Source organism: Homarus americanus, unplaced genomic scaffold, assembly GCF_018991925.1.
Source record: "Homarus americanus isolate GMGI-L3 unplaced genomic scaffold, GMGI_Hamer_2.0 scaffold25860, whole genome shotgun sequence".
NCBI classification, from domain to species: Eukaryota; Metazoa; Arthropoda; class Malacostraca; order Decapoda; family Nephropidae; genus Homarus; species Homarus americanus.
Genome location: NW_024724693.1, coordinates 1,285,034 through 1,307,133, shown reverse-complemented (window position 1 = coordinate 1,307,133; position 22,100 = coordinate 1,285,034). Strand labels below are relative to the sequence as shown.

Genomic DNA, 22,100 nt, shown 5'->3' with positions numbered 1-22,100 from the left:
ATACGTTAACTGGTCGTTATAGAGATGAGTTATACAGGATCAGGACGCGTATAATGAGCTGAAGTTCCTAAGTTTAGAAACACAATTCTTTACCCCGTCGACCTAACCAACGGCTTCCACCTAACCTAACCTAACCAGCGGCTTCCACCTAACCTAACCAACGGCTTCCACCTAACCTAACCTAACCAACGGCTTCCACCTAACCTAACCTAACCTAACCAAACCAATGTTTACCTATCGCGCGCCTAAATCTAAATTTGTCTAATTTAAAATCATTGTTACGAGTTCGTTCCTGGTTGGATAGTTTGAGTACCTTTGTAATGTCCCTTTGTTTAGCCCTGACTTCCATTTATACACCTCTATCAGGTCGCCCCTCACTCTACGTCTCTCGAGGGAGTACAAATTAAGATGCTTTAACCTGTCTCTGTACTCAAGGTTCCTAATGCCCGGGATTAGTCTTGTCATTCTCCTCTGAATTCTTTCCAAGGATTCTATATCCATTCTGTAATACGGTGACCAGAACTGAACTGTGTGATCCAAGTGTGGTCTCACAAGAGCAAGATATAGTTTTAGGATGACCTCGCTAGTCTTGAAACTAACACTCCCTTGTATGAACCCAAGTACTTTATTAGCCTTGTTTCCAACAAAAACACATTGTTTACTTGGCTTAAGGTTCCTACTTATCATTACTCCTAAATCTCTCTCCCAGTCGGATTTCTCAATAACATCGTTGTTCATCTGGTTTCCCTGTTTACATCTCCTATACTGAGTACTTTACATTTGTCCACATTGAATTTCATTTGACATTTTTCAGACCATTCAAAATTTTTTTTTAGATCTTCCTGTAGTTTTGCCGAGTCCTCTTCAGATTTAATTACAAGCCCTATTTTAGTGTCATCAGCAAATTTACTTATGTTGCTGTCTATGCCGATATCTATGTCGCTTATGTACATAATAAATAATAATGGTCCAAGTACTGAGCCTTGGGGAACTCCACTTGTGACGTTGCTCCAATGGGACTTACTGCCGTTAATGCTCACTAGCTGTTTCCTGTCCTGTAACCACGCCCTAATCCATTTAAGGATGTCACCTTTGATGCCATGAGCTTCTACCTTTCTAATTAGTCTTTCGTGGGGGACTCTGTCGAAGGCTTTGCTAAAGTCGAGATATACCACATCATAATTGTGCCCCTCGTCCACTGATTAGAAAACTGATGAAAAGAATGTTAATAGATTAGTTAGGCAAGAACGTCCGCTTGTGAAGCCACTCACGTGAGTCTAGGTTGATCCATGTTTCAGTGAATGCTATTATATCGATTTTTTCGGTACATACCAAGGCCCTGATATCATCCATTTTGTTTCTCATACTTCTACTGTTTGCGTAGTAGACATTTAAGTTAGTCGTGTTCTGTGTCCTCTCTTTGTCTCGTTTAGGTTTTAACTCCCGGCCTAATTTAGTTTTGTCATCATTCCTAGTACTATGTCCCTGTAACCTTTCACCCGCTCTCTCTGCAGTCTCCTCTACCCACCCCTGTGTATATCTCTGGGGGTAAATCAGCAGTCTCCTCCACCCCCGTGTATATCTCTGGGGGTAAATCAGCAATCTCCTTCACCCCCGTGTATATCTCTGGGGGTAAATCAACAGTCTCCTCCACCCCCGTGTATATCTCTGGGGGTAAATCAGCAGCCTCCTCCACCCCCGTGTATATCTCTGGGGGTAAATCAATTCTGCCTCGACTCTAACCTGAGATAAAGGTCATTTTAAGACACCAATTACCGTCGACGGTTTAGAAATATCCACCAATTCTACAACCTGTAATTTTATGCTTTTTCATTTGTCTTAAATGGCATTGGTGACAGTAAATATATGTTGTGTGTGTGTGTGTGTGTGTGTGTGTGTGTGTGTGTGTGTGTGTGTGTGATACAGGAGGTAGATTTAAAAGTTCCAAAAGGTTAAAAAAAATTCAATAAAACATGAAAGACCAAACCGGTCCTCAGAGACACCAGGAGGCTCACAGATAACCTTTACAGCAGAAAATATATAACCTAACCTAACCTAACAGAAGCTAAGCTAACCTAACCTAAGCTAAGCTAACTTAACCTAACTTAACCTAACCTAGCCTAAGCTAACCTAAGCAGATGGCCACGGTACAGATGGCCACGGTACAGATGGCCACGGTACAGATGGCCACGGTACAGATGGCCACGGTATAGATGGCCACGGTATACTAAGAAATATTATACAGCTGAGGAGACGAAATATAACTACCTAGATATGAGACTAGTAAGCCCGACTATTGACAATGTGTGTGTGTGTGTGTGTGTGTGTGTGTGTGTGTGTGTGTGTGTGTGTGTGTGTGTGTGTGTGTGCTCTCTTTAGCTGGCAAGATTGTCGTTCATCCTTGCCTCTCTCTCTTCTTCCCAACTCCACCATTTATCACCTCTCTCTCGGATTATCAACACTACACTCCCATAGGCTCCGTGACCTCTTTAGTCTCCCTCTCCTCCCATATCTCGGGAAGACAGGACCTCCACCCCCCCACCCCCACATACCGGGTAAACACACACCTTTAGCTTCTGACGCAGTGACACAGACAGGAAATTAAAGATGACCCATAGAGAAGCACGGACAGAGAGACAGACAGACAGACAGAGACAGACAGACAGACAGACAGACAGACAGAGAGAGACAGACAGACAGGCAGTAGAGGGAAGGACAGACAGACCAGACAGTAGAGGAAGGACAGACAGACAGTAAGAGGAAGGTTGAAGCCGACAGACAGACATCCAGACAGACAGTAGAGGAAGGACAGACAGACAGAGAGACAGACAGTAGAGGAAGGACAGACAGACAGACAGAGAGACAGACAGTAGAGGAAGGACAGACAGACAGTAGAGGAAGGACTCTCCAATCATCCCTTCAGACAAACAACCTCTCCTCTTCTTGTCAACTCAACTTGTTCCATCGACTGAAACTAACGTCTGACTATGGCCGCTGACGAAGGCCTTCCACTTATACTGCAGCCACCTTGATTAGAGACCTTCCCTCCCTACCTTCCTTCCCTTCCTTTATCTTCTTTCCTTCCTCTCTCCCCCCCTTCCCTCCATTCTATCCTTCTCTCCCCTTCCCTCCATTCTATCCTTCTCTCCCCCCTTCCCTCCCTCCTCTCCCTCGTCTCCTCCTCTCCCTCCCCTCCTCTCCCCCCCTCCTCTCCTCCCCTCCTCTCCTCTCCTCTCTCTCCTCCTCCCTCTCCCTCCTCCTCCCTCCCTCTCCCTCCTCTCTCCTCTCCTCTCCTCTCCTCCCTTCCCTCTCTCACCATACATCATCACTGAGACCTTCTGAACCATTGCTCAGCCTCCTCACTTGTGTGTGTGTGTGTGTGTGTGTGTGTGTGTGTGTGTGTGTGTGTGTGTGTGTGTGCATCACCATTAGACCAGCTAAGTCATAAGTCTCCCTCACCATCTCACCCCCCCCCTCTCTCACACACAGTTCCCCCGTCACCACAAAAGACTTCAGAATGACGTCAGGTTTAAAATTATGAAAAACCCACCTAACCCAACACTAACACTAACCTAACCCACCTAACCTAACCTAACCTAAGGTAGCTACTTATGTATTAGGATATTAAGTATTAAAGTAATAAAATGGCGGCGAAGGTGTGGCTATTGGGGGAGGCTGGATGCCACGTTAAAAAAAGTAGTAGTAGTAGTGGTAGTGGTACCAGTAGTAGTGGTGATGGTAGTAGTAGGTGTGGTAGCAGTGGTGGTAGTAGTGGTAGTAGTGGTTGTGGTGCCAGTAGTAGTGGTGATGGTAGTAGTAGGTGTGGTAGCAGTGGTGGTAGTAGTGGTAGTAGTGGTTGTGGTACCAGTAGTAGTGGTGATGGTAGTAGTAGGTGTGGTAGCAGTGGTGGTAGTAGTGGTAGTAGTGGTGATGACCATGTTATCCCACCACCACCACTCCAGTCGACAACCTTCTCTTCCCTTTTAGTACCCTGGGATCGAACCAACGACCCAAAGGACAAAAGTTGAGCATTGTATCCACTCAGCCACCTCACTCCTTCCTACTGTTAATTATCCCTGTTTATTTCTTGCTATTTATTTACCATCAAATATTTCAGTTTTTTCTTTAATTATTTCCTCCTCTTGTTCCTTGTTTATCCTTTTTGTTTATCCTCAATTATTATCAATTTACGTGGTTCCTGTACATCTACCTCCTGTCTACCTCCTGTCTACCTCCTACCTATCTACCTCCTGTCTACCTACTGTCTACCTGCTTTCTACCTTCGTGTCATCACCTCACAACACCTGGTATAAAGGTAACGATCGATGAGTTGTGTTTATCTGAGTTCTGATTACCTGTACAAACATCCACCAGTTTCTCAATCCATTTAGATGTTCCCTCCCCCCCCCCCTCTCTCTCTCTCTCTCTCTCTCTCTCCCTGGCAGCTACCTGAGGCTACACCACCACGCAGGTAGTCCAATTAGTTTACCTGTATACAAATATCTCTTTTTCTCTTACCTGCTGCTGCAACAACAACAACAATAACAAGAAAACATCAACAAAAACAATTATAATAATAATGATAACAACAACATTAACAAATATAATAATAAATAAATATAAAACAAATTAGCCCAGCGGATAACACCAGGCTTATACACACACACACCTGGGGGTCCAACAGCGACCACCTGTCTAAAACTATTATCATCTTTACGTGGTCAGGGTATATGATGGAGAGTTACTTAAACCAGATTAAATACTTCACTATACTTAACCTAACCTAACCATGAAGGATCAGAGTAATTATGTGTTTTAAATTACATAATTCTCTAAAAAAAAAACAATTCTCAACAGGTGACCTTCTAATTAACCCAGCTGCCTCTCCACTCCAGGTAAACATTACACCCGAGATATAAAACCTTACCTCTAGCTCTTGTTATGTTATTTACACAGGTAAGATATCAACCAACTCTCCCTATTTTCACAGAGGAAATGTAAAAGGGGGTATTTGGGTTTAATTAATCTTCTAACTCTCCAATTAGTGAATATGAAGAAAATGCGATTCATATTATCTAAAAAAAAACACCTGTTTGATGTGTGTGTGTGTGTGTGTGTGTGTGTGTTGGAGATAATTTCATGGTTTGGGGAAGAAAAGAAGGAAATTTATCATCGGTTTGTTTACTAGAGACATCAGCGTGTTGTGAGGATGTTAACAGAGTATAAGCGACCTAAAATATCGATGGTATAATGTTACGTATATTACCACGCACCAAACGTCTGAGACCACTAATAACATAACAAGGGAAGAATGGAATAGGGTAAGATTACTACAGACCAGACCAGACCAAACCAGACCAAGACCAGGACAAGACCAGGACAAGACCTCCTACTACCCCCTGCTACCTCCTGCTACCTCCTGTTACCTCCTGCTACCTCCTACTACCCCCCTGCTACCTCCTGTTACCCCCTGCTACCTCTCACTACCTCCCACTACCTCCTGTTACCTCTCACTACCCCCTGCTACCTCTCACTCCCTCTTCCTACCTCCACTACCCCCTGTTACCTCCTACTCCCTCTTCCTACCTCCCATTACCTCCACCATGCTGCCACCGAGACAACAGCAGCTCTCACGATGATGAAAAAGGAAATATCTCAAGTTTCCTTTTTATTCCGAGATAAATATTTCCTTTAAGTCCGCGAGCTGTTCAGGTGAGTGTTTCCCTGCGATGTATACTGTATATACATGTATACCGGTATGTATAAGCCCTTCAGGTGAGTGTTTCCCTGCGATGTATACTGTATATATATGTGTACCGGTATGTATAAATGGATATATATATAATTCAACAGCTTACCCAGTATAGTGCAAGGTGGGAGGGCAGGCAGGTGGTGCTGTCATTAGCACTATAGGTATAATGAGCCACACCTTGAGCCACATCTTGAGCCACACCTTGAGTTACACCTTGAGCCACACCTTGAGTTACACCTTGAGCCACATCTTGAGCCACACCTTGAGTTACACCTTGAGCCACACCTTATCACCAACGGAGTCACTAACACCAGCTGAATGAGCAAAAATATTTCGGTGTTCAGCCAAATATTTCGGTGTATAGTCATCCAGGTAAGTAAATCCCCAGGTCGTAATCACATAAGAGTTAATTATATTCTCAACAGGTGAGTTCCATTAAATTTTTGGCTCCATTGAATTTGTGCCTTTATTAAGTTTATGACTCGTCCCGTTTTGGGCCAATTAGAGGAGGTTTTAATGACTGCTGCATAATGGGGTTGGGGCCTAATAGAACTGGGGCCTAATAGAACTGGGGCCTAATAGAACTGGGGCCTAATAGAACTGGGGCCTAATAAAACTAAGGCCTAATAGAACTAAGGCGGGGCGGCCGGTAGAGAGAAGTCAGTGGGCGGTATGTGAAGGGTGTTGGGTGGAGTATTGTGGGCGGAGGGTGGTGGGTGGAGGGTGGTGGGTGGAGGGTGGTGGGTGGAAAGGAAACAGAATTCGTGGACAATGTGTAAAATTAATCAACACACAAACACACACACACACACAAACACACACACAAACACACACACACACACTAACTTGTAATCAATCAGTGTATTCACTCCCAGTCAGTCTTACCTTGTTACACTGTCACTATTGAAATGCCCTGAAGTATGACCTTCTCACCACCTACTTATTATATATCACTTTTGTTACTTGTATGTTATTGGTCCATCAAGAGACCCAGAAGAAGGTATAGCAGACCCCCTGTGAGTTGACCCTCGTCTGGGAGCTGGTACTCGCTCATGGCTGCCATGTCGATGTTATACCTAGCCAGCTCTTTTGCCACAAGGGCTGGTCTTCTTTCAGGACGCTCATTTGTGCCAGTATCCAGAAGGGTCCTGACATACCGTGCAGCGACCATAAGAGGTGTATAGTTTATTTTTGTTTTGGTCTGTGATTATGATTGTGTTTTCTACTACATAAGGATGACCTTACTGGGAGCGGTTGCCCAGTCAGGTTGGTTCTTTAGGCAGTGTTTAGGGCACCTTCTCTAGCCCCCTCTCCATGTGGGGTGAGCAGAGTGGCTCAGTTCATAAACGACCATCTTATCTGTGCCGCCCATGTGCAGAGTTGTGACTAGAGACTCCCGGCAGTCATCTCTGGCTGTCCCCGTCGCCACTCGTCCGTCGCCATAGGACTTTTGGGGGTATAGGGGTTTTGATGATGATGAGAGTTATGATGAGCTGAGTGATGGCTGCACGTGAGTTAATTTATGTGATGAGGCAGGAGCGCAGGCTGCAGCCACACATCTTGGCTCCTCCTTTTCCTGATCCAGTGGTGCAAGTATTGCAAGGACTGGGGAGAGGGAGAGTTGCAATGGACTGCCGATAGCCCAGTTTGTTGGGTTTCGCCTTAGTAGCCTGTCCATCAGGCATTGCCTTCGTCCGCCGGTGTAGTCATTGGGTTCCCATGGTGGTCACCTCTTCCGCCTACACCGCCGGTGGGGTCTTGTTGGAGCTCTGTAAGCATGTCATTTTGATGCGGGGCTCCACCACAGATTCTTCGTTTGGGGTTTACTCCCGTAACCTTATATCTACCAAGATTAATCCGCAAGGCAGCGGGGCAATGGCTGGTAGGCGTCAGGACGTGTCCATATGCCAGTAGGCCTGTGCACCATCCTTCTGGGGCCCACTGCTACTCCGAGATCCCCTTCTGGTCTAGCCTGGGCCCACGAGGCACCCAGTTACCGCGTGTTGCCACGAGGAGGCACAGCAGGAGTCTTGATGGTGAAGAGGCTGTGTACTGGCAGGGGAAGACTTATGAGAGTTGCTTCCCTGTTCGCCACGAGGGCTAACCAGCGGCGGTAGCTGAAAGCGAGAGGGAGCAAGCAGTGCTTGCACCTTAACACTGACATAATGCTGCCACACTAGACGCATTTCACCACACTGTGTGCTCACACACACACACACACACACACATATATATTTCTGTCATTCTATATCACCATAATTGTCGAATTACATTAAACTACAACATAATTCAGCCATATTATGCAAATTCAGTTTAAAATTTGTTTAATATCAGGAACATAATTTGTGACATAAACTAACCTAACCTAACCTAACATGGAGGACATAAAAGCGTGTTTTTTACTTCCAACAAAATGGTTTAAATCTTGACAAAAACAAATACAAACAACCTCACTTTGGCCTCACTTAAGGTGTGTGTGTGTGTGTGTGTGTGTGTGTGTGTGTGTGTGTGTGTGTGTGTGTGTGTGTGTGTGTGTGTGTGTGTGTGTGTGTGTGTGTGTGTGTGTGTGTGTGTGTGTGTATTATGTAAACAACATTTTTGGTAACCTTGCAGCCCACAGTACGTCCCTACAACCCCAGCAGCCCACGTCCTACAACACACCCAGCGCCCACAGTCCTACAACACCCAGCAGCCCACAGTACCCCTACAACCACCCAGCAGCCCACAGTACCCCTACAACACACCAGCAGCCCCAGTACCCCTACAACACACCCAGCAGCCCACAGTACCCCTACAACACACAGCAGCCCACAGTACCCCTACAACACACTCAGCAGCCCACAGTACCCTACAACACACTCAGCAGCCCACAGTACCCTACAACACACCCAGCAGCCCACAGTACCCCTACAACACACCCAGCAGCCCACAGAACCCCTACAACACACCCAGCAGCCCACAGTACCCCTACAACACACTCAGCAGCCCACAGTACCCTACAACACACCCAGCAGCCCACAGTACCCCTACAACACACCAGCAGCCCACAGTACCCCTACAACACACCCAGCAGCCCACAGTACCCCTACAACACACCCAGCAGCCCACAGAACCCCTACAACACACCCAGCAGCCCACAGTACCCCTACAACACACCCAGCAGCCCACAGTACCCCTACAACACACTCAGCAGCCCACAGTACCCTACAACAACCCAGCAGCCCACAGAACCCCTACAACACACCCAGCAGCCCACAGTACCCTACAACACACCCAGCAGCCCACAGTACCCCTACAACACACCCAGCAGCCCACAGTACCCCTACAACACACCCAGCAGCCCACAGTACCCCTACAACACACCCAGCAGCCCACAGTACCCCTACAACACACCCAGCAGCCCACAGTACCCCACAACACACCCAGCAGCCCACAGTACCCCTACAACACACCCAGCAGCCCACAGTACCCCTAACACACCCAGCAGCCCACAGTACCTACAACACACCCAGCAGCCCACAGTACCCCTACAACACACCCAGCAGCCCACAGTACCCCCTACAACACACCCAGCAGCCCACAGTACCCCTAACACACCCAGCAGCCCACAGTACCCCTACAACACACCCAGCAGCCCACAGTACCCCTACAACACACCCAGCAGCCCACAGTACCCCTACAACACACCCAGCAGCCCACAGTACCCTACAACACACCCAGCAGCCCACAGTACCCCTACAACACACCCAGCAGCCCACAGTACCCCACAACACACCCAGCAGCCCACAGTACCCCCTACAACACACCCAGCAGCCCACAGTACCCCTACAACACACCCAGCAGCCCACAGTACCCCTACAACACACCCAGCAGCCCACAGTGCCTACAACACACCCAGCAGCCCACAGTACCCTACAACACACCCAGCAGCCCACAGTACCCCTACAACACACCCAGCAGCCCACAGTACCCTACAACACACCCAGCAGCCCACAGTACCCCTACAACACACCCAGTAGCCCACAGTACCCCTACAACACACCCAGCAGCCCACAGTACCCCTACAACACACCCAGCAGCCCACAGTACCCCTACAACACACCCAGCAGCCCACAGTACCCCTACAACACACCCAGCAGCCCACAGTACCCTACAACACACCCAGCAGCCCACAGTGCCCCCTACAACACACCCAGCAGCCCACAGTACCCCTACAACACACCCAGCAGCCCACAGTACCCCTACAACACTCAGCAGCCCACAGTACCCCACAACACACCCAGCAGCCCACAGTACCCCTACACACCCAGCAGCCCACAGTACCCTACAACACGCCCAGCAGCCCACAGTACCCCTACAACACGCCCAGCAGCCCACAGTACCCCTACAACACACCCAGCAGCCAGTACCCCTACAACACGCCCAGCAGCCCACAGTTCCCCTACAACACACCCAGCAGCCCACAGTACCCCTACAACACACCCAGCAGCCCACCTACAACACGCCCAGCAGCCCACAGTACCTACAACACACCCAGCAGCCCACAGTCCCTACAACACGCCCAGCAGCCCACAGTACCCCACAACACACCCAGCAGCCCACAGTACCCCTCAACACGCCCAGCAGCCCACAGTACCCCTACAACACACCCAGCAGCCCACAGTACCCCACAACACGCCCAGCAGCCCACAGTACCCCACAACACACCCAGCAGCCCACAGTACCCCACAACACGCCCAAGCCCACAGTTCCCCTACAACACACCCAGCAGCCCACAGTACCCTACAACACACCCAGCAGCCCACAGTACCCCTACAACACGCCCAGCAGCCCACAGTACCCCTACAACACACCCAGCAGCCAAGTACCCAACACACCCAGCCCCGTACCCTACAACACGCCCAGCAGCCCACAGTACCCCTACAACACACCCAGCAGCCCACAGTACCCTACAACACACCCAGCAGCTCACAGTACCCTACAACACACCCAGCAGCCACAGTACCCCTACAACACGCCCAGCAGCCCACGTCCCCACAACACATGACAGCACTGAGCCACACGGTGGAAGTTTGAGGGTAAAGTTTTAATGAAGTTTGTTATGATAAAACCTGAGGTTTGGGAATACCTCAAACGTCAGTGCTGTGGGATGATGGTGTAGTGATGATGGTGTAGTGATGATGGTGTAGTGATGATGATGATGATGATGGTGATGATGTAGTGATGACGATGATGTAGTGATGACGATGGTGTAGTAATGATGGTGTAGTGATGATGGTGTAGTGATGATGGTGTAGTGATGATGATGATGATGGTGATGATGATGATGGTGATGGTGTAGTGATGAAGGTGTAGTGATGATGATGTTGTTGTTGTTGTTGGAAGGATAAATAAGTAAGGGTTAATTTAATTGGTTGTTTAAATAGTTAAATCAGGTGTAATTGGTGGTTAAGGCAGAAATAAGCCTAACACACACACACACACACACACACACACACCTCCACTTGGTAAACTCGGTTAAAAGTTACATATTGACTTATGTATCTTAGTCTTACACAATGGCAACAAGACACAATGTTCAACAATATACAGATATGTTGATGTGGGAGTGACCTGACCTGACCTGACCTGACCTAACCTGACCTAACCTAACCTCAGGAGAGTAGTTAAGATTCCGGACAGGAGAGAGAGAGAGAGAGAATGTCACTTGTTGGTCACATCAACAGAGCTTCGCCAGTGTAGGCAACAGGCTGGCAAAGGCTCGTCTGTCGTACAGCCTCTATCTGTAATCGTTTCACTGTTTAGATGGTGGTACGCCAAGCACTGTTAATTGCTTGCACTGGCGCTGATTTTAGGAGGGTCCTCTTAATTACTGAGTTTACGTGTGTGGCTCAAGCCCCCGACGGCCATTATGGGGAGAGAGAGAGAGAGAGAGAGAGAGAGAGAGATGATGCCCAGGCCGTTACACACACACACACGGGAGTTAACTGGGCAATTGGTAATGGTCGGTAGTTAACCTCGCTGACGGAGACGGGAACAACAGACGGACGGACACCTGACGAGGAGGAGGTAATCAACACTACTGAGCCTTCCTGATGGAGGCCATGGCTTGTAACACCCTCCAGGCCTCTCACTGACCTCCCTGTGATCTCCTGACCTCCCTGTGACATGCTGTGACCTGTTGTGACCTGCTGTGACTTCCACCATTGATCTCCCTGTGACCTCTCTGACCTCTTGACTTCCACGTGAACTAGACCTTGATCTCTGTAACCTATAATCTGTGTAAGTTACCGTACATAGTTAACTAACACTAGAAGAGTTAGACGTATGAACTGCCCTTGCAATAGTGTGTCTTTACCTCACACTAAACCCTTGCCTTGAGGACGAGACACAACACCTGCTGTGTCCTGTGCTTGGTTCTCATTACCCAACACCTGCAGTAATTATCGCCCGCCACCTGGTCTCTCATGCCACCTGGGATTGACTCTAACCATCTCAAGCACAGGGTCAGGTCAGGTTAGGGTTATGGCTCTATAATTAACATAGGTTAGAGATTTTAACACAGGGTAGTGACCTTTTTTATAAGATCTTGGATCGTGTAGGACCCCTGTTAGACCACGATCCTGAAGGAGGTGTAGGACTTTTTATCGGTAATTGGTCACATGGTATTTAAAGGACACGAGGTAGACGCAGAAGAGCCCCTGGCGGTATTAGAGGTCCAACAGAGCCCATTCCTCAAACAGCTCTCTCGGCCGATGGAACTGTGTCACTTTTTGTTAACAAACTTCTGTCATATTAATACTACTATGTCTGAGGTGTGTGTGTGTGTGTGTGTGGTGTGTGGGTGTGTGTGTTTCTGGTCAGTGGCTTCGGTAGGACGCAGCCAAAGCCTAAAGCCACCCTGTTGTAAGCTATGAATCTCTCTCTCTCCCCTGCAATCTTCCCTTCTCACTCACTCTCGCTATTTCCTCAATCATTCTCTACCTCCTTCCTTCCCTCCTCTCGTCCCTCACCCTCCCTCCTTCCCACACCCACCTCTCCCTCTCCATCTCCCCTTACACCATTCACCTCAACTTTTCTCTATCTCCCTCCTTCCCACACCCACCTCTCCCCTCCCACCCACCTCTCACCTCCCACCCACCTCTCCCCTCCCACCCACTCTCAAGACTCTCGTTGTCATTCCTCCAGTAAAAAAATTGACCTGCAGGATAGTGGGAGTCACTCTTTTGTCTCATACTAGGAAAAAAAAGTAAAAAAGTGAAAACATTTAAAGAAAAAGTAAAAAAAAATAAAAAAATAAAAAGTATAGTAAAAAGCGGAAAAGGTGAAAAAAGGAAAAAGTAAATAACTAAAAAGATAAAAAAAACGTAAAATAAATAAAAAGTAAAAACAGGTAAAATAAGTTAAACAAAAAGTAAAAAAGTAAAAAAAAAAGTCAGAGATAAGAGGTAAGAGTTACGGTGACCTGCTATTGTTTCTCCCAGTCGATGAAGCACACGGCGAGGCTTCGTAAGAGGTCATAGGTCGAATATTACCTGGGCCTACCTGGGAACTAATGAGACAGGTATACATACAGGTGAATAATTAAGGTTATGACACAGAGAGAGAGAGAGAGAGAGAGAGAGAGAGAGAGAGAGAGAGAGAGAGAGAGAGAGAGAGAGAGAGAGAGAGAGAGTTATTTTACTGACCCAATACAATAAACTGAAAGATAATGTTCTTTATTTTAGAGTTGTTGTCTCTCTCATTGTCTCTCTCATTGTCTCTCTTTCTCATTAAGGTTTTGTCTCTTATACTGCCGTGTGTTTCTCTCTCTTAGTCTTTTAAAAACGTTCCATTTATCTCTTCCCCTTTCTTTCTATTTTCTTGTTCTATCTTTCTTTCTCTCCCACTCTCTCTCTCTATCCTCCCCCCTCTCTCTTTCTCCCTCTCTCTCTCTTTCTCCCCCCTCTCTCTCTCTCTTTCCTTGTGATAAATTCCCACCAATCACACAAGGGCTTTCATTACATGGTTCTGGCCAATAACAATCATCCTTACTTCAGCGAGAGGGTCGTAACTATGGTCCATCAGGTAAGGCTACTTAATGATTTCAAACATATTAAAGCCTAGTTTGCTATGTTCTCTTGTGCGATGTTGACCTTTAATGGTTTCTATTTCTGTATGTTGGTGTGTGTGTGTGTGTGTGTGTGTGTGTGTGTGTGTGTGTGTGTGTGTGTGTGTCCACCAGTTGTCATTGCTAAGAGACACAACTTAATAAACTGAATTAACAAAGCCAACATAATCAAACCACATCAATATACGGAAATAAAAACAATATATTCATCAATTATTAATCTCAGTATACTTCACATATCTCTAGGGGCGTAGAACTTTAATTGATTACGGTTATTGAGCGTAAATGCCTCCCTAACGGCGTCATCAAAGCCACTGACCCCTCTGGTGACTGACGGGTCCTCGGGGGTCAACAAACTCGGCCTACGGAACAACTTAAAACAAAATCACATCGACTCGCCACAATACACCCACGGTACAAACCCCATACATTCTTTCACCATAAATAACCAATTATATATATAATTATAGATATTGAATCAATATAATGTATAATTAATATGACCAATACCAATATTAATATTAATTGGCCACTCCCAACACCCATTACCTGTGTTTTATTGTGTAATATATGGTAGTGTGTGTGTGTGTGTGTGTGTGTGTGTTTGTGTGTGTGTGTGTGTGTTGTGTGTGTGTGTGTGTCCATAACTCTGACCGACAGACGCACGGACGCAGAACAGAGACATACACGAACGCAGAGAAGCATACTAAAACAGATCAAAGTACAGACAGACAGACGAACAGACATAAACGGACACAGACAGACAGACAGACACAGACAGACAAACATCACGCACACACATCCAACCACAAAATGAGAGACAATGAGAGAGAATCCTCCCGAGAGATAAAAGAGACGAGACAGCGAATATATAACACGGAAATATAATGAAGTACCTGAATGATAATGACTCTGTGAGAGACGAAAATTATGGCTTATATTACTGGTATTTTTAACCCATTTTATTATACTTTTTATTTTTTTCTTATTTTCGTGTTTTGGTGCAGTAAAGGATAATATTATGATAGGATATTAACTACTTAGAGGGCTCTTTAACCTAACGTAACATAACCATAACCTAACGTAACGTAACCTAACTTTAAACAGTTCGTGTGAGGAGTGAAGGATTGGACAAGATAATTATTTTTTCTGACAGGGTGAAGATGAAGGTGGTGGCCGGGCAGGTCTGGTCTCCTGGCTCTAAGATTTACTGATAAACTTGTCGGAGCTGGAGATGTCGACTACTACTACTACTATTACTACTGCTATGACTACTACTTTTTTTCTTCAAATAGTGGCCTCCAGCCTCCCCCAATAGCCACACCTTCGCCGCCATTTTATTACCTTAATATTAAATATCCTGATACATAAGTAGCTATCCTAGCTGTTGAGTTTGTTGAGCCGCAGATCTATGCGCCATTCAGTGACTGTAGCCTCATAGTTAATATCTGCAACAGTTGTCGGCATTGGGGCAGAAGCTCTCGTTCCCCTGAGGCAGAGCAAAGCCGACCTAAGGAGAGAGAAGGACAGTCGACATCTCATCCAGGCTGTAACATAACTTTTGGGCTGCTGCTTCTGTTCGGATAACACCTCCGCGAGTCTGGCGTAGAAACATCTTGCACTTGGGCCCATCCCACCAGAGGTTGTGAACACCAGAGGAGTGAAGCTGCCTTGATCAACGTTTTGAATTCTCTCCCCATATGCCCTTCTCTTGTCGTTCTCGTTCCTCCTGTGTGCAGCATCAAGAGCTAAGTTACGGTGACATGCGGCCATGGGATCAAAAATCCCATGTTGGAAGATCTCACCGTCCAAAGGAAGGAGGGTCGGTTCTACCCTGACATCCCGGCAGATTTCCTTCAACATATTTGCTGTTAGGTCCCTTACTTCGTCATGCCTCATGCATATGAAGCCCCCTTTCTTGCACACCATGGCGTGATCGACGTCATAGGAAGAGCCACACACGCATTGGGAGGGCAAACTACTACTACTACTACTGCTACTCCTACTAATACTGTTACTATTACTGCTACTACTATTACTATGACGAATACTACTACTACTACTGTGACTATTATGGATGCTACTTCTATGACTACTATTATTACTTCTACTAATGGCCGCCCCTCGTGTAATGGCCGGCCCAAGGACACCTCGGCGTGAATTTGTTTAAGGTGTAGAAGCTGTCGCCAACACAACAACCACACCCTGAGTTAACGAGCTGCATGACCCAGTGTCAAGGAATAGTCCGAGAAGACCGGACAACTCACTAACTGCACTGGCTAACCATAAACCCGGAATACGATCAATAAATCGACTAACATCCAGGTTCCCAATTACTGCTGGGTAGACAGAGGCAAATGGCGTAAAGAAACTTGCCCATAGTTTCACCCTGCCCGAGGATCGAACCCGGGTCCCCTCGCCGAACTACTGCTACTACAACCACCACCACCATTAATAATAATAATAATAATAATAATAATAATAATAATAATAATAATAACAATAATACCACCACCACCACCACCACCACCACCACCACCAACAACAACAACAACAACAACAACAACAACAACAACAACAACCCTCGCCCCGGCTGCACCAATGATAACGTTTATAATATACAATAATAGTATTCATTGGCCAATAGGATCAGAGTGTCTTATAAACTACTGTATCATGAAGGCCCAGCACGTGATCCTTTAAGCTCTAGGACTCTCGTAGGATTCTTAGAGGAAGGCAAGTTACCTTACGTTACCTTAACTCCAGGACTTTATATGATCTCTTAACTTCAGTACATAACATCAGCTCCTAACTTCAACATTTAACATCAGCTCCTAGCTTCAGTACATAACATCAGCTCCTAACTTCAGTACATAACATCAGCTCCTAACTTCAACATTTAACATCAGCTCCTAACTTCAACATTTAACATCAGCTCCTAGCTTCAGTACATAACATCAGCCCCTAACTTCAACATTTGGCATCAGCTCCTAACTTCAGTACATAACATCAGCTCCTAACTTCAGTACATAACATCAGCTCCTAACTTCAACATTAAACATTAATCCCTAACTTCAATACATTATATATCATTCATCAAACAATAACAATATTTACAATAACCTGTAAAACATAAAATACTCATTCGTTTAACTGATTCACCTAAATATACAATACTAAATTGAACTAAACACTAAAACCTTTTATAATTCATCAAACTACAATAATTATTAACAGATAAATGAGTTACTTTACTTTTTAACACAAGTATCACCAAACTACAATAATTATTAACAGATAAATAAGTTACTTTACTTTTGAACATAAATATCACCAAACTACAATAATTATTAACAGATAAATGAGTTACTTTACTTTTTAACACAAGTATCACCAAACTACAATAATTATTAACAGATAAATAAGTTACTTTACTTTTGAACATAAATATCATAGTTACGCCTTTAAAGAAAAACGGGAGTAGTGGAGAGCAGAGAGGAGGAACTAAGATAATTTTGTCATGTTTGGCTGCTTTAATAATTAGTTGTCGGGAGCCTTTGTCGTGTGTGTGTGTGTGTGTGTGTGTGTGTGTGTGTGTGTGTGTGTGTACATGTGTGTTTTTATCTTTGTACATCAACATAGACCATACTAGTGTCCCTGTAGATGATAATGACAATGATAATAATAACAGAACCAAAGAGTGTCCCAAAAGTTGATAACTCACTTAGGTAAACTTCACTTAGCTTCACCTGTACTGAATTAACTTATGAACGGATACTAACTCGTGTATGTAACCTAACTCACTACGGGAGGTATTTTGTTTACAAGTTGCTCGCTGTTGATTTAAATGCTCTTTAGTCAACAATAAATACAGAGACTTTTAATTTACCCTTGTGTTATTGATTGTGGTGGTGGTAGGTGGGTGGGTGGTGGTGGTGGTGGTGACAGGTGGTGGTGGGTGGTGGTGGTGTGTTGGTGCCAGTGCTGGTGGTGTGCTGGTGGTGGTGGTGGTGGTGGTGTTGGTGGTGGTGTTAGTGTAGTGGTGTTGTGTTGGTGATACCGGTGTTGTATTTTTTGTTATTGTTGTTGTTGTTGTTGATTAAAGAGAGGGAGACTATCATAAAAATCTTCTTTTCACTCTACTTGTGTATAAGAGAAACAATATAATGTCTATGTATAAATAAAGTCATAATATACATAAATAAATTACCTAGTATATAAATGTTGATGAAATAGTTGATAATTCTTCACGATAGAAAATGAAACATATCAGCGTAATGCATTAATAAAAACTAATTTACGTTTATACATCAAAAAAAACCAACAAGAGAGAAACGGTTGGTTGGGTTATATTATATTGTGTTGTTTATACCGACTTAATTTATTGTTTAAGCCATGCGGGTGTTGTATTATAATTGTATTCCTGCACATGGTTGTATTCACTGCTTAATGTATTTATATTTACAATACGAACCTCTGATGTATTAATCTGTTAATTTATCCACTAAATAAAAAAATTAAAAAAAAAGTTTAACATGAATGGCAAAAAGAGTCCACTGATACGAGTAATAAATAGTTACTTCTTTATATAATCTCTCAAAACATCCACTGTAAAGCGATACAGCCATTACACAGTGAAATATGATCGTGCTATATCAGTGTTATAAAAGCGGCGCTCTTCTGTTATAGACTATATAAAAGGCCAGTAATTCCCGGTTTAAATAATTGATCAACCGGACATTATCAATCATGGTGTTGATTACGGAGCTGGACACACACACGGGGCAGGCGAGGATGAGGTGTACATGTGTATAGTTATGTGTGTATTAGTGGGCATTGGACCTATGTGTGTATTAGTGTGCATTGGACCTATGTGTGTATTAGTGGGCATTGGACCTATGTGTGTATTAATGTCTCCTTAACACAGACCAGTTCTCTCCTTCACCACATCACAACTTTTATCGTAATATTAAATACTTTACAATAGAATTTATATCGGTAATTAATAGTGTCAATACTTACCTGTGGAGTGATGCGTCTCGGTGACTGTATGGTAGGTAGCCCATTAACAGGTGTGTCTCAGGTGTGTCTCAGGTGTGTCTCAGGTGTGTCTTTAATGTTCTTATTATATTTTCTTACATGAGGAACATTTCTGATCTCTCTATTTGGTTATTTCATTGTTCTCATGCACACACAGGTAAATATTTCTCAACACACAGAAAGTTATGTTGGTGAACTTGTTACTAATTCACAACACTGATCTGAGACTAATAGCTGAGAAACCCGGCAGAGAGACACAACACGTCACACCTTCAGTCCACCAGGTGTAAATAATGAGAGACATATCAAGGGATTTCTCACCTGTCGTTTCATTGTTGTTTTTGTTCACAGAGGCGAATTTATCACCCAAACACTGAAGCTACGGTTAACGTCAGCCCCAAATACACTGCCATTGTCAAACTACCAAACAATGGGGTTAAAAGTAGCAGTTAGAAAGTACGGAACATATGTTAAAAAGTACTCAAAGTTGGAAAAAAGTAATGTCAGTCGTACACAGATTTAGGAATTAAGAGAGCCGATGGTATGTATGTATGTGCGAGTGTGTGAGTGAGTGAGTGGAGGAGCTCTGTGTGTGTGTGTGTGTGCGTGCTGCCCGCTGGAGCACTACTGTTGCTGCTGCCACGACCTGTCCCTCTCCCCCTCCCGCCCCTCCCACCACCCACACTTTCCTGGCCCATGCGCTGGTGTGTGTATGGTTGACGTGTGTGTGTGTGTATGTATGTGTGTGTATGGTTGACGTGTGTGTGTATGTATGTGTGTATGGTTGACGTGTGTGTATGTATGTATGGTTGACGTGTGTATGTGTGTATGGTTGACGTGTGTGTATGGTTGACGTGTGTGTATGTGTGTATGTGTGTATGGTTGACGTGTATGTATGTGTGTATGGTTGACGTGTATGTATGTGTGTATGGTTGACGTGTATGTATGTGTGTATGGTTGACGTGTGTATGTATGCATGTATGGCTGACGTGTGTATGTGTGTTAGTGTGTGTGTGATAATTGTCCTAATTAAAAAATAGTAAAAAGACGGGCACTACAAACAAGAGAGAGAGAGAGAGAGAGAGAGAGAGAGAGAGAGAGAGAGAGAGAGAGAGGAGAGAGAGAGAGAGAGAGAGAGAGAGAGAGAGAGACAAGCACAGCCCCTTTGACCTGAATACTGAGAAATGAGAGATGAAAGAGGAGTCAGTGTGTGTGTGTGGGATGTGTGTGTGTGTGGGGTGTGTGTGTGTGTGTGTGTGTGTGTGTGTGTGTGTGTGTGTGTGTATGTGTGTGTGTGTGTGTGTGTGTGTGTGTGTGTGTATGTGTGTGTGTGTGTGTGTGTGTGTGTGTGTGTGTGTGTGTGTGTGTGTGTGTGTGTGTGTGTGTGTGTGTGTGTGTGTGTGTGTGTGTGTGTGTGTGTGTGTGTGTGTGTGTGTGTGTGTGTGTGTTAGGCCAGTTAAGTCAACCATATAATGTCTGGCTCAGTGTAGCGATGATGGCTGCTTAGTGTTTCATCTGTACCTCCTGGCCATCTAAGTAACACTAATGGAACACTAAAGTAGCAGTGAAGTAATATCAAATAACACTAAACTAACATTGAAGTAACACTAGAGTAATGAAAAGTAACACTGAATTAACACTAAAATGACACTAAATTAACATCAAAGTAACAACAAAGTAACACTGAAGCAACACTAAAGTAACATTAATGCAACACCTAAGTAACATTAAAGTAACACTGAAGCAACACCTAAGTAACATCAAAGTAACACTGAATCAACACTAAAGTAACACTGAAGTAACTTTAACGTAGCACTGAATTAATATTATAGAAACACAAAGGTAACATTAAAGTAACAGTGAAGTAACAAAAGGAACGTTACTGAGAGGAAGGAAGGCGAGAGAGGTGTGTCACTGATGAGAAACTATTGCACTAGACTGTGTGTGTGTGTGTGTGTGTGTGTGTGTGTGTGTGTGTGCAAAAGAGAGAGAGAGAGAGAGAGAGAGAGAGAGAGAGGTAATTAAAAGATAAACATTGAGAGATAAGCTTAACAGGTGAAAGATAAGCTTAACAGGTGTTAGATAAGCTTAACAAGTGAGAGATAAGCTTAGCTCGTGAGAGATAAGCTTAACACGTGAGAGATAAGCTTAGCTCGTGAGAGATAAGCTTAACACGTGAGAGATAAGCTTAACACGTGAGAGATAAGCTTAGCTCGTGAGAGATAAGCTTAACAAGTGAGAGATAAGCTTAACAAGTGAGAGATAAGCTTAACAAGTGAGAGATAAGCTTAACACGTGAGAGATAAGCTTAGCTCGTGAGAGATAAGCTTAGCTCGTGAGAGATAAGCTTAGCTCGTGAGAGATAAGCTTAACAATGAGAGATAAGCTTAACAAGTGAGAGATAAGCTTAACACGTGAGAGATAAGCTTAACACGTGACAGATAAGCTTAACATGTGAGAGATAAGCTTAACACGTGAGAGATAAGCTTAGCTCGTGAGAGATAAGCTTAGCTCGTGAGAGATAAGCATAACACGTGAGAGATAAGCTTAGCTCGTGAGAGATAAGCTTAGCTCGTGAGAGATAAGCTTAACAAGTGAGAGATAAGCTTAACAAGTGAGAGATAAGCTTAACAAGTGAGAGATAAGCTTAACAAGTGAGAGATAAGCTTAACAAGTGAGAGATAAGCTTAACACGTGACAGATAAGCTTAACACGTGAGAGATAAGCTTAACACGTGAGAGATAAGCTTAACAAGTGAGAGATAAGCTTAACACGTGAGAGATAAGCTTAACACGTGAGAGATAAGCTTAACACGTGAGAGATAAGCTTAATAAGTGAGAGATAACCACAGGAGTAAAAAATGAATTAACATTTTGACCTAAATTTATGTTCATCTCTGAATGTTTGACTAATTGATGTTTACCTGTGAATGTTGATGAGGTGATGAATGATTGGTGTTGATGAGGTGATGAATGATTGATGTTGATGAGGTGATGAATGACTGATGTTGATGAGGTGATGAATGACTGATGTTGATGAGGTGATGAATGATTGATGTTGATGAGGTGATGAATGACTGATGTTGATGAGGTGATGAATGACTGATGTTGATGAGGTGATGAATGATTGATGTTGATGAGGTGATGAATGATGTTGATGAGGTGATGAATGACTGATGTTGATGAGGTGATGAATGAT

General features: G+C 44.5%; 1 pseudogene; it reads right to left on the bottom strand.

Moving 5' to 3' along the window:
- Window positions 1-19,514, bottom strand: part of LOC121864490 — an 83,396-nt pseudogene extending 63,882 nt beyond the window's left edge.
- Between the last annotated feature and the right edge of the window lie 2,586 nt (window positions 19,515-22,100).